Raw genomic sequence first — 18,131 nt, 5'->3', positions numbered from 1 at the left:
TCTAAGGAATGGGAGGTGGATTATCAATAGTTCTTAACTTCCCATATAATGCGGCTTCTGTGACACATGTTATATTTTTCCCTTCTTGTATTTCTTTCTTTCCTCCCTACCTTGTCATTCACAATTCATAAAACATCTCTATCATGAATGCCTTTATAATTTCAGTTTTTTTCTACATTATGTCTTGGCTCCAAGAAGAAACAGTGAATCTCGTGGAATGCATAGAATTCCAAAACCAATGTTATAAAATAAGATCTAAATTTAAGAATGTGAAGCAGAAGAATGTGGGGATGAAGGATATGGAAATAGATCTGGTCACTTTACACTGAATTTTTTTTATTGAATGAAAAATTCTTTAAATTCTATAGTGCTTTACAATTTTCCAAAGTTTCTGATTAAGCTGATTAGCAATAATCATGCCTCGGATAAACCTCATTGGCTATGATACTGCCACTGTGCAAAGCTACAATAAATTTTTTTAGTAAAACATCATTACAGTAAGAGATACATAGCTGAATATTTTTCTGTGCCTTAATAATTGTCTTTTATCCTTTCCTAAAGGAATTTCTGATGTTGTTTTTCCATTTTCAGTCCAAATAAATGTGTTAAAAACTCTGTAAAAAAACCCAAACTGCCAAATATAATCGTCAAGTTCACCAAGTTCCAGAACAATGATTACATTTGAACAAAGTTGTTCAAAACACTAAAGAAGGAAGGAAGGCAAGGAAGCTGAAGACAGCCAATGCCTAGCTTGGGAAACCGAAGTCACAAGGATTTCAGCACATAATTCTACCCGTAGGCACATTTTCTGTACAGGCACCAAAGCATGGTCTCCTAATCGACACGGGAAACCCAGCATGACCCAGATGGGTTCCCAGTAATGTGGTACATGAACTCCCTAACCAGATTTTCCTGGAGCACAAACTATTTTGAGGTGGTTCAGGAAATGGATGTGGTTTGGTGAGAAACTATATAATTCAAAATCCTGTGGCTAAAAAGTCAGCAAAATTTTGTGGAAGAAGAGAGAGACATTTGAGCACGTTTCAGCTCGGTATTTAATTTATAATTCATAAAGCAGGTGGATTATTCCTGAGGTCAGAAAACTTTTCCTTAAGTTTTTTCTATCTACCCTAAATAGATACCCTTTCAAATTAGGTCCTCTATTTTCCTGCAACCTATGATGCTAATTTTAAAAATATAAAATAACAAAACAAAAAAGTATTGTGTTACCTACAAGGAAGGTCACAGAGCCTCGTTCCCTGAATATTCTAGCCAGGGATCAGCAAAACTTTTCTGTAAAGGGCCAGAGAGTAAATACCTGAGGCTTTGTGGGCCACACATAGTTTTCACCACATGTTCTTCTTTTCTATTTTTTTAAACAATCTTTAAAAAGTATAAAAACCATAGATGTACAAAAACAGGCCACTAGTCATATCTGGCCCATGGGCTTTAGTTTGCTGACCCCTATTCTAGATAAACAGGTGGACAGACTGTCTTTGTGGACACTACTCATTGGAGAGTAAAATAAATACCCACCCTACCCTCCCTGCCAACTCTATAAGGTGATGAAATTGACAAAAATAAATCTGTAAAATTTTCAAACAGATTTTAAATCATCAAATCATTAGCAGACATTTCAATATCTGACAAAACATAAATCTTAGTAAAGACAAAGAGTCTCTGTATTCAATCTCCTACACTGCAAACTCACCTTGTGACCTAGAACAAATTCCTTACCTCTGATTTCTCATTACAAAAAAAATTAGATATTTGCAGTAAGTGATCTCTAGAGAAACACCCAGCCTTGGTTCTCTGAGATTCCATGAATGGCCCTAGAAAGCTCTAGAGGGATTTTTAAGGAAATGCCCCAAAGTGATCTTTACTGCATTAAGAAAAACTCAGCGGGATGACTGTCACCCTATTTGATAGTCTTCAGAAAAGCGAATGGTCCTCATTTTGCCTTGACTAAATCTCCCATCACAGAAGATGGCATTCCCATGGCTTTAGCTAAATGTATAGTCATTTACATTACAAAACAGAGACAATGGGTTCATGAGAGTAATCCTCAGAAATAAAACATATGGGCTTTTCAGTGGTTATCGTAAGGAGGAATCAGACACTTTGGACCGGGAATCAAAATCATGAGAATCTCTTATGATTCCAGAACTTCTTTAACACTACTATATTTCTTACTTTTGTGATCCCCAAAGCTATTAACAGTAAAGTCAATTAAAACACATCTTTCTGGGCTTCCCTGGTGGTGCAGTGGTTGAGAATCTGCCTGCTAATGCAGGGGACACGGGTTCGAGCCCTGGTCTGGGAGGATCCCACATGTCGCAGAGCAACTAGGCCCGTGAGCCACAACTACTGAGCCTGCACGTCTGGAGCCTGTGCTCCGCAACAAGAGAGGCCACCATAGTGAGAGGCCCGCGCACCGCGATGAAAAGTGGCCCCCGCTTGCCACTAGAGAAAACCCTCGCACAGAAACAAAGACACAACACAGCAAAAATAAATAAATAAATAAACTCCTACCCCCAACATCTTAAAAAAAAAAACGCACACCTTTCTGATCTTTAATTTTATACCATTATGATTTCTCAAACTAGCGATAGATTGGGTTAAGCCAGGTATGCGTTTTATGGAAAGATGTCTTCTAGATACTAATTGTGCAGTATGCTTCATGAGCAGTATCATTTTCTTCAACTTGAAAAAAATGTTTACTTTCTGTTTCTCTCCAATCAGTAAGACACAGTCAGTGGTAAAAGCACACACTTTCATTGATTTATCAGACATACATTTAGAATTGAACCCAACTGGCTGGGACTCACATTAAGTAGGGTTAATAAGATATTTCCCATCCTGCCTATTCAGAAACCCTTGGTCCTGCTCAGATTTCTCTACTCACTCAAGCTCCCTAAAGATAAATGAGCCTTATCCACAGAAAGGAAATAGGCCATTTATCTGACATCGCATTATTTACTGACATTAAAAATGATAATATCCATCAACAAGCAGCTAAACCCCAAGCGAGAACAAAACTACAACTGTCTTTCTTTGATATAGTTACAAGGAGATGCTGACTGAGCTGCCATTTATGTTCCAATAATGTCACTACTGTTACAAGAAACTCACTGTTTGTTATTAACATAATTTCCCATGTGTTTATTTGGGACCGGGGAACTGTCTTTTGGCCTTTTCTGAACTTTCTCATAAAACTAAAACCTGGAATTACAATGACAGAACTATGAACATATTTGCTTTGGGGGAAAGTTTTTCATTTTAAAAATACATTATCCTTCCCTTTCATTTTCTTATGTTTAACAAAAGTACCGTTACCTATAATCCTCATAACAACCCAGCAAGCCAGATATTATTATCTGCATTTTCTACGTAAGTAAGTAACTTGAGGCTCAAAGAGGTTTGTTAAATAAACTGCCCAAATTCACAGGGCTAGTGAATGGTGGGTCCAGATTGGAACCCATGGGTTTGTCTGGTGCTGCTGGTGATCCTGCCCCTTCTCTTTCTACCTCATTTCCCTCTCCCTCCCTCCTTCCCTCCCTCCATTCTTTCCCTCCCTTTTTTCTTCCCTCCCTGCCCCCATCCATCCATCCACTTACCTACCTACCTACCTACATATCTATCTACCTTCCTAAACAAACAACTTGTCCTTATAAAAGGCTGTTTCTTGAAAGCATCATCCCACAACAATTTAGTTCTATCCCAAAGTACACACCACAACACTGAGTACCTTAACAAAGCTTAAGGACACATAAGCAACACACACAGGACTGACATTCTGGGTTATTAGCTTCAACTTAAGAAAACCCACATGTGATTGACTGACAGGAATGACCTGTCAGCTGGGGTTATTTAGAAATAAAGTCAAAGAAACAGTGAGCCAAGACTGTACACGTTGTTATCGAAGAATATTTTTACACCCTAAAAAAAGTAAGCTCTCTGAATCTTGAACTAAAACTCAGCTGCTATTTAAAAACAGAGAGTGCTGGAATCTGATTTTCCTCCCGTGGCCTTCACTTAGAGGCACTGGCAACAGCAAGGGCTCTTCAGTTAAATCTTCTAAGGCACCAACTCTGGTCCTATCTCATTCTCCTTCATCTTCCTCTGTCCCGTTAAAAGGTGTAAAGCAATTATACTCCAATAAAGATGTTAAAAAATAAATAAAAATAGAAAAAATATAAAATAAACTTTATATGCGTCATTCTATCTTCAGAATCCTGTGAAGAGATTATCATTACCACCAATTTATTGATGATGAAACTATAGTTTCACTTGGTCAAAGTTGTTTAAATTGCAAATGATGTAACTGTAACTGAAAGAAAAATGTTTATGGTTCTAAAGACAGTGATCTTTTTACTGTACTACTGAATGTTATACATATGATCTCCAGAACTTTGTACATGAAATGGCAATATATATGAGCAAGAATATTTATTGTACCCTTTTTGTGATAAAATATGTAGACTAAAAAACTAAATGTCTATCAATAAAGTATATCTAATTAAAGTACAGATGTTCATGAGATTCTGTAATGTTATCAAAATGTACGGTGGGTCTATATGGACCTAAACAGATATTTAGTGAAAAGGGGAATTACAGTTGACTCTGTAAAATAAGGAAATATCTGTTAAATATATCTGTCTGTTATAATGATGGACACATGTCATTATACATTTGTCTAAACTCATAGCATGTACAACAGTGAACTCTAATGTAAACCGTGGACTTTGGGGTACCGGGGAACTCTCTATAACTTCTGCTCAATTTTTCTGTGAACCTGACACTGCTCTAAAATATAAAGTCTTTAAAAAAAAAAAAAAAGATAAGGCAAGAAGGACAGGTGGACACTTACAGACCCCTGGCCTCATCAGCACCCCCGCTGTCCATCATCATTTGTTGCATGTATTTTAGTTTGACGATCTTGGACTGTGTCTTTCTAATACCAGAACAGCCTGGTAGGAAAAGAAAATATGTAATATGACAATTTATTGGCCAAGATTACTCCAAGCAACTGATTTCACAAGTTTTGTCTGTTTGTGTCCCAAAGCTGTCCAAACTGATGACACCATAGGCATTTCTGATGTGTAGAAAGAAGCCTGTGTCAGCATATGACCGGCATTCTCATTTCTGACTGGCAAACGGATGCTGGCTCCCCAGCTACATTCTGATCAGGATGAATTACAGATATAATTCAAAATCAAGAAAACTGCTCAAGTACAACACGCGAGGCTTCTGCCAAAGTTGAAAATCATTAGTTGGACATGAACATGGCTGAGCACACAGCTCTGTTTTGAACTCTTTTATTTCTGTATTATTGCTCATTCACTTAAAGAGAAATACATGAGGTAGAGAGACAAGATCTCCTTCCCTTTTCATGTTTCTCCAATTTATCTTCCTTGGCATAATAAACTTCTCAAGCCAAAGAGTGGAGTGCTGTCTTGTTTCCCTCTGTTTTTTCCATTATCTTAGTTATCTCTCATTTATTTTTTTAGCCTTTTCTCTTATCGCAACAGTTTCTCAGGACATCATAAAGTTGGAATGAGGAACCTCCCACCCCTCCGTGGTTGCCTACAGATATTTCAGGCCCCACACACTCAGTCACGTGGCTTTGTTACTGTGGCATGTTTGGAAAGACGAAGAAGTCCCAGATATTCCTCAACTAGAACTGATGGCTCAACTTTGAATTACTTTTGGTATATAAACATCACTCTTTGTGTGAAACTTTCTCTAGCAACAAAATCATTTTCCATAAAACCTGCTTAGGTACCCTTGCTTATTCTGAATAATCAAGGGAGTCCAACTATTTATGCTCTCAGTGGGATGCATTATGAAGAAAAGTACTGGTTCTAGAGCCTAGTTTTGTTTTTAAGGCCGATATTTAAAACTTTTTATTTGGGGCATTTCCAAAAAAATTTGTATTCATAAGTATAGGGACTATAGTATAATGAATCTGCAAGTATCCATAAGTGAACACACAGCTAATCTTATTTCTACTATACCCACCTCCATCCATTTGCTTTTCTCTGAAGCAGATTTCTTTTTAACAAATCCCAGATATCATACAATTTCTTCCATATATATGGCTAGGTATCTCTAAGAGATACGGACTTCTAAATTTTAGACATATAACCACAACATCATTATGACACCTATAAAAGTTACAATTTCTGATATCAAATATTTAGTCAGTGTTCAAATTTCCCTGATAATCTCAGAAAATTTTTAACATTTGTTTTATTCAAAGTAGGGCCCAAACACTGTCCACACAGCCAGCACAATTCTTGATGTCAGTTTCTTCATGTGAAAATAAGAATGTTAGATGGTTATTTTAGTTTTAGCATAAAGGGTTTAAAATATGTTTTTCCAAATTAAGATATAAAGTACAGAAATTAATTTTTAAAGTTTTCACCATGTATGCTTATCCAGAAACAAGATTATTGTTTTGATAATAAATGGCATGATACTTATATATTTTCTATTTACCATGTGACTTTAAGATGTCTTCCCATTGATCCATTTTAACTTCTGTCTAGAATTCCACCTCATGAGTAGACTGCATTTTATCTAATCCCCTATTAATGGACATCTATTTTGTTTCCAATTTTCCACAGAAGAGTGTTATAATGGGCATCCTTATAAATGTCACCTTATGCATATATGCAAGATTCTTTAGGACATACAGCTGTGTGTGGGAATTGCTGGGTTACTGGGAGTAATAACATTTTTAATGTACATCCAATGGCAGTAGATGAGATTTCAACACAATCTTCAAGGTTTCTTGCAGCTTTGATACTCAATGAGTATCATTGAATCTATTTTTTAAAACGGTTGCATCCTTAGTAATATTAATGGTGGTGACGTGTTACTGATTTTGCCATTTCTAATGATGTCTTCTATTACTTCTTAGTAGCACTGTCTCTTTAAAAAATAATATCAGCTTTCATTTTGCAAGACCCTGAGCTAAGGACTCAAGCTAAAAAACACAGGACCATGTACCTCCTGGCCTTAAATTTGGAGAAGTATATAGAACAGACACCTAAAAATATACATAATGATTGAAGGTGGTTTACAGAAAGTCATGACTGGAGTCTAGACCTACCATTAGTCTGTAGGAAGGGAGAGGACACCGGGGCCTGGTTTAGAAGGCTTTCTTTATACAAGAAATAAAGAAGTTTAGCAGGAAGAAGTGGGAAAGGTCTTCAGCTCACTCTGATTCAGGAAGGGAACAATCTGTTTTGTCCATATAAGAGAAATGAAATGCATAACTATGAGTTCCCAACACCCATGAGCTTGCTGCAAGCTACTGGGGCCCAAAGAGATGCCCTCCAGGGCTTCTGAGCCCTTAGAGAAGGCTGGTTGCTGCGCTTTCTGGGAGGAACAACTCCGACAAGAAGTTAAAAGGCCCCATTGACCTAAGCATGATAACACTGACACTTTCAATCAGCCAGAGGCTGTCAGGTTTAGCCATTTACGTTGTATAAATCCACTTCTCCTGACTGTGTTTGAGTTACTTTCCTCCAGCACAGATGGAGAAAGTGATTTTTTTCCCCCTCTCTTAGAGGAAGTCTTCCCAGATGAATCACATCCAACACTAATCACTCTTTTAAGAACACAGTTCTATATTAGACTTGGCTTACGATTATCCTTACATTGCTATAATTGGACAGTTTAGCTACATTATAAGGTATCTGAGCAGAGACATTTCCTATTTCAATACATTCCAGGACTCCATAATTGACAGCTTTGTTCCTGTTCATACCTAGAGGCTGAAAAATACTTGCTAAACGAAACAGTCAGAATAGACTAGGAAATCCCAAAATCTGAGCACCACAGCATAAAAAAAACAGTATCATCTGTGGGCCTGAGTGACTGTCCAGGGCAGCTGTCTAGTAATCCAGCTACTTTGATGTTGTGACTACACCACTGCAAAACACAAGGTGTCCTCCAAGATGACCTCAGCTGAGAAGAAGAGTAACTGAAAAGTTGCACAGGGTCTTTTCACACCTCAGCTCAGAAAAGAAAAAAAAAAACAAAACAGATATTAGTGAATACAGGTAGCGTCTACTATACTAATATATTTCTTCTGTAATGTAGCTTTCAGGTAAGTGGGAACTCTGCCCTTAGGCAGAATAAGCAACTGATGATCCCTCCTCTCAGGTGATAGAAGCACCTCTTCTGATAGCCCTTAGGGAGAAGAGGTGAGAGATTTAAGACATGTCCATCCCATCCTATATTTCAGGTTACCGATGGAAAACTAAGAGCACCCCACAGTGATACATCCCTTAAATATGAGTTCATGACTCTCTGGAGAACCCAGTCCATGTTCTTTTCCTTAAAGATCACCAAAGACTTGGACCTGGTGATCTTGATCAAGGGTAATTTATTTCCATATTGTCTTCTTTTGACTTAGCTTTTCTCATTTATTTAACAAAATATAATTCAGAACAACTTCTCTAGTAAGAGAAATGCCAGGTTTTAGATGATAGGTGAAGTCAAGTGAATAAGTTCTAGCAAACGGACTTAGAGCAGAAGAATTTTATATATCTCCTAGGCAATACCCTTAAAGGGGATGAACATGCTACTCTCTCCTCCTTTTCCCATCTTTTCTGACTGGAATATAGCTGTAGGGAGGTACTCTTCTTCACCACAAAGACTGTAAGTACAGTACATGAATAAACCTGAAGGAATTGGGCCCCTGACATGGTAGAACCACTGTATCAGTTCTGCCTTGCTTATGTCTGGACCATAGTGTAAGAGAGAAATGAAGTTCTATTTGGCTGATACTGAAAATATATCCTAATTAACCCAGTGTTTCACAAGCTTTCAGGCACCAGGTTCTTTAAGATAAAAAAGAAGCCTTGGGTTTCCCTGGTGGCCCAGTGGTTGAGAGTCCGCTTGCCGATGCAGGGGACACAGGTTCGTGCCCTGGTCCAGGAAGATCCCACATGCCGCAGAGCGGCTGGGCCTGTGAGCCATGGCCACTGAGCCTGCGCTCTGCAACGGGAGAGGCCACAGCGGTGAGAGGCCCGCGTACCGCAAAAAAAAAAAAAAAGAATGCCTACTCTCTAGTCTTTTAAACATATAGTGCTGGGACAACTGGATATCCACATGCAAAAGAATGAATTTGACCCCCCAATGCACACCATATACAAAAATTAACTCAAAATGGATCAAAGACTTAAATATAAGAGCTAAAACTACAAAACTTTTAGAAGGACACATAGGCATAAGTCTTTATGACCTTGGATTAGGCAATGATTTCTTGGATATGACACCAAAAGCACAAAGAAGGTAAGAAAAAATTGATAAATTGGATGGCAACAAAATTAAAAACTTTTACAAAAAGGATACTATCAAGAAAGTGCAAATACAACCTCTAGAATGGGGGAAAATTTTTGCAAATCATATATTTCATAAAGGTTTAATATCCAGAATATATGAAGAACTCATAACTCAACAGCAAAAATATAAATAATTCAATTTAAAAATGTGCAAAGGATTTGAATAGTTATCTAAATACTATATACAATGACCAATAAGCAAATGAAAAGATAATATCATTAGTCATTAGAGAAATAAAAATAAAAACCAAAATGAGTTTAAGAAATGAAAAATAACAAGTATTGGCAAGGATGTGGAGAAACTGAAACTCTCATACATTGCTAGCGGGAATACAAAATGGTGCTGCCTCTGTGGAAAATAATTTTGCAGTTCCTCAAAAAAGTGGACATAGAGTTAACATATACACAGAAATTCCATTCTCAAGTGTATACCCAAGAGAATGGAAAACATATTCATACAAAAACTTACACAAAAATATTCATAGCAGCATTATTTTTAATAGCCAAAAAGTGGAAATAACCAAAATGTCCATCAACTGAATTATGGCTAAACAAATATGGTATATCCATACAATGGAATATTATTTAGCCATAAAAAGTAATAAAGTTCTGATTCATGATAAAACATGGATAAACCTTGAAAACATTATGCTAGGTGAAAGAAGTGTGACACAAAAGGATAAATACTGTATGATTCCATCTTTGTTAAATGCCTAGAAAAGGCAAATTGATAGAGACAGAAAGCAGATTATAAGTTGTCAGGGTCTGAAGGAAGGGGGAGATTGGGGAGTGAATGCAAATGGTTATGGGGTTGCTTTTTGGGATAATGTAAATTTTCTAGAATTGAATAGTGGTGATAGTTATACGATCTTGTAATTATACTAAAAGCCAAAGAATTTGACACTTTAAAATAGTGACCTTTATGTTATAAGAATTTTTTTGTGAATTATATCTCAAAAAAACTAAAAACAAAATGCCCCTCTCTTACCACTACTACATTGCACTGGAGGCGCTATACAGTGTGATAATACAAGAAAAAGAAAACTATAAGGAATTGAAAGGAAGAAACAAACCTCTAATTTTTTGATAAATAACTGTCTACTCAGAAAACAAATAAAAGTTCAGTTAGGATATTGTATATTAAGATCAACACAAAAGTCAATTGATTTTTTATACATCAGCAAGAAACAAACAAAAAATGCAGTTCAAAGTATACAGTTTACAACATCAACAAAATGTAAGTACTTAAAGAAAAACTAATTATAGGAATGTTTATAGCAACATTATTCATAATAGCCAAAAAATGGAAACAACCCAAGTGTCAACTGATGAATGAACAAAGTACAAGTTCCATACAATGGAATATTATTTAGTCATGAAAAATCATGAAGTACTGATATATGACACAATATGGATAAACCCTGAAAACATGTGATATGAAAGAAGCTAGTCACAAAAGACCAAATATTTATATGAAATGTCCAGGACAGGCAAATCCACAGAGACAGAAAGGAGATTAGTACGCATCAGCTGCTGGCAGGAAGGAGGAAGGAGAAGAGACTGCTAATGGGTACAAGGTTTCCTACTGGGGTGATAAAAATGTTCTAAAATTAGATAGTGATGATGGTTATACAAGTCTGTGAATATAAATGTCATCAAGTTGTACATTTTTTTAAAAATCTACATAAATACAGATACATTCTGAATTTATAGATGGGACGATTCAATTCTTCCCAGTTTGATCTATACATTATGTGTAGTTCCAATGAAAACTCCAATAGGGTTTTTAGTGAAATATAAGTTGGTTCTGAATTTTACATGAAAGAACGAAGGGCCAGAAAAAGGCAAGTTACTCCTAGAGAAGAAGAAAGTAGAGGAATTCACCCTAACATATATAAAGACATTATAAAGCTACTGTAATGAAGGAACCCTCCTATACTTTCAGTGGGCATGTAAATGGGTGCAGCCACTATGGAGAACAGTATGGAGGCTCCTTAAAAAACTAAAAACAGAGCTACCATATAATCCTGCAATCCCATTCCTGGGCATATATCCAGGGAAAACTCTAATTCAAAAAGACACATGCACCCCAATGTTCATAGCAGCACTATTTACAACAGCCAAGACATGAAAGCAACCTAAATGTCCATCATCAGATGAATGGATAAAGAAGATGTGGTACATATATACAATGGAATAGAAAAAGAATGAAATAATGCCATTTGCAGCAACATGGCTGGACCTAGAGACGATCATATTAAGTGAAGTAAGTCAGACTAATACCATATACAGTTATATGTAGAATCTAAAAAAATTATACAAATTAACTTATTTATAGAACAGAAATTGACCTACAGACATAGAAAACAAACTTATGGTTACCCAAGGGGACAGTGGGGGAGTGCGGGAGAGATAAATTAGGAGTTTGGGATTAACATATACATGCTACTATATATATAATAGGTAAACAACAAGGACCTACTGTACAGCACAGGGACCTATACTCAATATCTCGTAATAACCTATAATGGAAAAGAATCTGAAAAAGAAAAATATATATATATATATGGATAACTGAATCACTTTGCTGTACACTCGAAACTAACACAACGTTGCAAATGAACTCTACTTCAATTAAAAAAAAGACTGTATGACTTGGTTCAGCAACAGAAACCAGACCAATGACAGAATAAAGAAGTCAAAAACAGATCCACTTATGTATGGAAACTACAGATACCACAAAGAAGGCGCCACATCTCAGTGACAAAGAACCATCTAATATATGTCTTAGAAATAAGCAACTGTCCACATGGAAAAATAATGTGTAGGTAAAGGACAGGTTGGGGGAGAGTACAGAGTGGACATTCTAGAAACAAAGCCAAAGGATCTGAGTCTATCCAAAAGTCAAGTTAAGACTTGCGGATCCTCTGTAACAGTGACAGAGGGTGGAACACAGAGGACCAGCTCTAGGATAATGGGAAATGCTAATGTCATGAAGACAGGGTTGATCAGACAGAGGGTGAATGTTGGATCCTTGTGCCTGTGATTACAGAAGGCTGATTACTTTCCTGGAAAAAAAGGTCTTTCCAACCATTCACTCATTTATTCATTCACTGAGTCACACAGCAAATATTTACCAGGCTCCTGGTACATGCCAGGCACTATTCTAAGTGCTAAGGATACAGAGGCTTACATTCTTCCAGTAGTCAAACAGACAAGAAATACATACATAAATAAAATTACTGCAAATAATGGCCATGGAAAAAATAAAACTGGGTAATGGGATAGAAGGTGATTGGGGATGGTTGTGGGCTTAGGGAATTACTTTAGAAAAGGTGGTCAGCGAAAGTCTCTCTGAGAAAGTGAGAGTAACAAACCCTTGTGCCCTTGTAACAAACTGAAATAACTACAACTAAAAAGTCGGTTCCATAAAATGTCTAATAGCAAAGGAAAATCAGAGTCAGCCTGGAAGATATAAACGTTATTTGGAGCTGACAAACAAGGTCTTCAAACCATGGGAAACATAAACTGAAAGGTTGGAGTTGCTTATGTGGCCCCCATCCTGAAGATGCCCTCCCTGCTTGGCCCCGATAAGGTCTGGAGGCCCCACTGGGCTGTACAGAGGTGTACACGGTGCACCTGAATCCGGCTGCCCGGCCGAGCTTTAATAGAGCGCCTCTATTAATTATCTGAGTGATGGCATTGCTTCTCCAGACTCACAGCTAAATAAAGCCACCCCAGTTGCTTGGCCAAAAGCTCTTAAAGGTGAACACAAAACTGTGTCTCAGTGGATGCAGCATTTGGCGCTGATCGGAGTTTTAACGTCATTTCGCAGTTAATAATTAGCTCTGCCTTGGTCCCCACAAAGGGTGCCACCAAAACAAAAGGGGGAGTTGAGTGTGTTCGCTATACTTGCCACTGGTATAAATAGGCAGAGGGATGATTAATGAATGAGGGGGAGAATTAAACACAACAGTGAACAAAGACAAAGGCCCACAGCTCGGCTGTCCACGAACCGAGACAAGCTGTATCCAGAGGGAGGCTGCAGAGAACGACACACACACACACACGAATCCGTTTAATGGACAGGTTTTGAAGACTTCATTTCACCTTGCGTTATGACAGCCGTAGTATTTTATTCACATCCTGACGTGATAAGAGGCCAGGGTCAGCTGAGGTAGAGACATGTATTCTTGGGGGGAGTCACTGGAGAGGTGGAGGGGCCACATTTCTGTGTGGGTGACAGAGGGAAAACAGAGAAGGCCCAAACACACAAACCATCACCCTTCAGGCCCCCTCTGTGAGGGGAGCCAGAGCCAACATTCTAAAGCGTTGTTTGGATGACACACAAAGCAGAGGAGGCACCAACACAAATGTCCCCGCTGCAGTCGTTGGACAGGGCCCTCCCACACCTCAAAGTGGCCATATTATAGACTGGGCCGAGACTCAGGACAGGCTGAGAAAGCTCTGCTCAAAGGCATCTAGTATAAAGGGTAGAGAGCTGGGAGGCTGGCTCTCGGCCATGATTTGCAGGCTCAGGAGAGGTCGCTGCTGGTTGGCAGCCTTTCTGCACATTTTATTCCAGTTAGTTCCTAGAGAATGCTGCCCTCCGAGGATGCAGCGGTAACCCCTTGTGTTTGACCAGCTTGATGCTGAGGGTCTGGGCAGAGAAGAGCCCAGGGGAGTAGCAACTGGCCAAACCCTAGGGAGTCCTGATTGGCTTTCTAGGTACATCTCTACTTCTCTATACAACCATTCTTCTTCCTTTTAGGGCTTCCCCACATCAGCCAGGTGTCCCTTCCCACAGGCTTGCTTTCCAACCAGGTGTTTGAGGGGGAAGGATCTGATCAATTAATCCCTGTGGAAGATTTAGGTGATAACGAGCTTAAAGGTTCTCACCACCCCCTCCAGGGACATTTGCATTTTAATACAGGACTAACCAACCCACAGGCCTGTAAGAACTATAGCAATGAAATAGTCGTTGTGGAATTTTCTGTTCTGAGGCAGCCCGGAAGGGAGATGTTTATGGGCTCCATGAACTTCCTGGCCTCCCCGTAGTCACATCGTGTCCACACACCACGTAGACCTCTGCAAAAATTTGTAGGCTTTTATTTCACCTTTTCTCTGCCTATGTCACTCAGGTGTTGGAAAGATCACATGAGAAAATGGATGTTAAATGCTTTAAAGATAAACACCTGGGGCTTCCCTGGTGGCGCAGTGGTTGAGAGTCCGCCTGCCAATGCAGGGGATGCGGGTTCGTGCCCCAGTCTGGGAAGATCCCACATGCCGCGGAGCGGCTAGACCCGTGAGCCATGGCCGCTAAGCCTGTGTGTCCGGAGCCTGCGCTCTGCAACGGGAGAGGCCCCAACAGTGAGAGGCCCGCGTACAGCAAAAAAACCAAAAAACAAAAAAAAGATAAACACCTGAATCAATATGCTAGCTATGATTTATTGAAGGCTGAAAACTTAGACCAGAACATATCCTTAGTGATCCACACCCTCACTTAACAGATGAGGAAATGGAAACACCAGAAAAAATGGTGTCTTCATCTGAATCACTCAGTGAATCACTGACAGAGCCAGGATCATGTGATGAGTCTCCTGCTTCAAGGCCAAGGCTTTATCTATTGCATTATAAGAATGACTTTTCTTCTGTCCTCAGAGCATATCCTAATCAATCATATCTTGACTGTTAAATTGCAAATGGTCCTTTACAAAAAAAACAACAAAAAATATAGCTTTAAAGTGAGCTAAGCAAAGGAAATGTAGAATAGCAGTTCTGGAAAAGTCACCCAAGTATTCAGGGAAGTTCAAATCAAGACTCTAGGAGATAACATGTTACACCCACTTAATTGTTAGAAGATAAGAAGTCTGACAGTAGAAAGTGTTGGAGAAGGGGAGTATCCATAGAATCTCTCCTATCTTTGCTGGTGGGAATGTAAAACTGAAACAACTGGGGAGAAAATAATTTGGAATTTTTTAGTAAAGTTGAAGGTATGCAAACCCAAAGGCTCAGCAATCTATTTCAAGAGAAACTCTAGTTCATGTGCACCAGGAGATGCATGTAGCACTGTTCAAAAAATGCAATAATTCTTGAAACAACAGAGCAGTCTTATTCTGGAAAATAACCTGTTATATAGTTTAATATGATGGAATATTATAAAGTATTGAAAATGAACAAACGGCAGCTACAAGCATCAACCTAAGTTTTATACCACAATGTTGAGTTAAAAAAGCAAATCCTAGAAAAAAAATCCTGTATGACGTCCTTTTTTTTTAATAAAAATGTAAAACAGCCAATAGTAAACAATACATTATTTAGGTACATAAATGTGTGTGTGCTAAAAAGCTTCTTTAAATGGAAGGGCATATTAAATACAAAATTCAAGATAATGATGATCTTGAAGAAGGCCACGTAGAAAAGCATAGGTTATTATTCATTCTCTAGCTCTTAGGTTGATTCATTCTTAAATTATTAAAAATATGTAAATGCACACATATAGTAAAAAATGTCATGAATGGGCCAATTGATGATAGTGTATCATAAACCAAGAGTTAAGATTAATTCAATTCCATGTACCTGAGATCCATTACAGAAAAAAAAAAAATCTACATTAAGAGAAAGCCAGCTTCTGAAGCAGAAAAAGATGTCTCCCAGTACTGACCTTCAAGTCAAAAATTCCCATCAGTCTGGGAGGATAGAAAAGCCATAGACAGAGACAAGCTGAAAAGCTGAGGTAAAGGTTCCTCCTGAAACTTGCCCAACTGGGGAAGCTGTATGACTTGAGAGTAGAATCTAGGCAAGCGGAGAACACAGCAGTGCATCAGTGATTCAAACAAGTGATTGCAGTGGAAGTTAAGACACACAAAGGCACTGAAGCTTCAGGCAAAGCAATGGGTTTAAATGAGACAGAAAAGAACCAGGGGAACAGATACACTGAAGTCAAGTTGGTGGCCAAAAGTGAAAACCAAAGGGGCAAGTAAAACCCTGAAGTTTGCAAGCCTTCCAAGGAACCCCACACTGGGGCTGAGGGACAAAAGGGCTCACAGACTGGATAGAGTTCCACTCCCAGAGACATTCATGACAGGACTATAATCTCTAATCTGGGTCACCTTTCTAATTTAATAAGATCTCATTAATTTGAACAAAACTAATTTGAAATAGCTAGAATAATCAGGCTGGAATGAAACTGATCTTTTGACTATGAAAACAGTGTTTACTCAACAAATTAATAGCATGAGACACATCAGGTGGGGAATACTTAACCTGTTTAGGAGAACAAACCTGACATACATATCTACATCCATCTGTTCTATAATAATTAGTATGTTAATTACAGATGATCTTTAACTAGTCATTAAAAGAGATCCTCAACCTGGGGGCCACTAGTTGATATTACTAGGTGTATTTCAAAGTAGTAAAACTGTGCTTTGAAAATAATCTTTTTTAGTAATTCACTGCTGGGTGGATTTGCTCAGATCAGAACAGATCTTAAACCCAAATCTCAGAAACCATGAAAAAAGTCCTCTCTTTTCTGGAAGATGACCTAAATGGAACTTAAAAATGGACTTCCGTCGTCCCACTTTCCAAACAATATTTGAACTGGAGAGGGCCTTCATCCCCAGAGATGTCCCTCCTCAACACTCATGCAGAGGGATTTGAAATCCTCTGACTGTTCTCCATGACCCGATGTGCTCTAAGGAAATGCTAACCTGCATTTTCATCTCAGTGACTGTTAGCAGGACAACGCCCACACTTCCAGTTTGACACAGTAGTCAGGTCTCATTGCATTCCCTGAGGGTGTGTCTACTCCTCTCAACTAAGATAAACACCATCACTGCTCAAAAGTAAGTTCAAAAGAAATAGTCAAGTTCTCCATCAGTATCAAGTTTTAAAAGTGCAGATGTAGAAACTGAGCCACAAAAGAAGGTAAAATTATTTTAAAAGTAGGAGAGGGAGGGTCAGAGGGGATACACAACGTTTTTATATGAACTAGATAAACCGTCACATATATCAACACAAGTAGGTTGGAACATGTTGCACTGGAAATGATTGCCTAGTTTCTGTCAATGGACGTAAAAAAAATATGGCTACCAAATCACAGTTAGTTTATGCAGAATATTTGAATCCACAGTGCATGAGCACGTATGTGTATACGTGAAGAGGAAGGTGGTAAATTAAACAGGGACTCGTGAAAAAAAATTAAGTTAAATACTAGATAACAATACGCAAAGACCATTTTTTTAAACTAAATATGATTTAGTTGAGCACTGATATGATAAATGAGAGAGCAACAGGTCTTACAAGATCATTTGATTCATCTTCTAAGAAAATCATTCAATATTTTTCTTTTTAGATTTCCAAACAGCCCTGTTACTGTGGGGCTGGCCAACAAAAATTTTTTTCCAGATTTTTGAGCAAATGTAAATTAGAGTGAGTTTAATTGCTCTGAAGTCTAATGTTCTCCTTCTTTGAAATGGTTCAGGAAGGAAGGCACAGAGCTTTCTTCTAATTTGGCAGCAAAAGGATACGGCATGTTTATCTCGGCTTGCTTTTTGGAGGTACAGATGAACACACCAAACTAAAGGGCACTGGAAAGATAAGTTTCCATGACATCCACAACAACTCTTTTCTATTGCCAACTGGCTATTCTATATGTAGCATTCAGAGGCAAATATAAAAAAAAAATGATGTAAAGCCAAAATTATTTCCTTGATGACACTTGTTTTAAACACCTCGTCACTAAATAGCTAAAAGTCTCCAAAGTGAATG

General features: G+C 38.2%; 1 protein-coding gene and 1 pseudogene across 5 annotated transcripts in view; both read right to left on the bottom strand.

Annotated features, from left to right (window-relative positions):
- The window catches only part of LRMDA (leucine rich melanocyte differentiation associated), a 1,113,439-nt gene that overhangs the window by 394,302 nt on the left and 701,006 nt on the right, over nt 1-18,131 (bottom strand). The window lies entirely within an intron of this gene.
- LOC115801534 (U4 spliceosomal RNA) lies at nt 334-465 on the bottom strand (annotated as a pseudogene).

The sequence above is a fragment of the Delphinapterus leucas genome, chromosome 16 (assembly GCF_059928025.1).
Source record: "Delphinapterus leucas isolate spDelLeu-1000000601 "Yukka" chromosome 16, BTC_Dleu_Yukka2, whole genome shotgun sequence".
In the NCBI taxonomy this organism is placed as follows: Eukaryota; Metazoa; Chordata; class Mammalia; order Artiodactyla; family Monodontidae; genus Delphinapterus; species Delphinapterus leucas.
The sequence above is the reverse complement of the archived record's forward strand: the minus strand, read 5'-3'. Positions and strand labels throughout refer to the sequence as shown.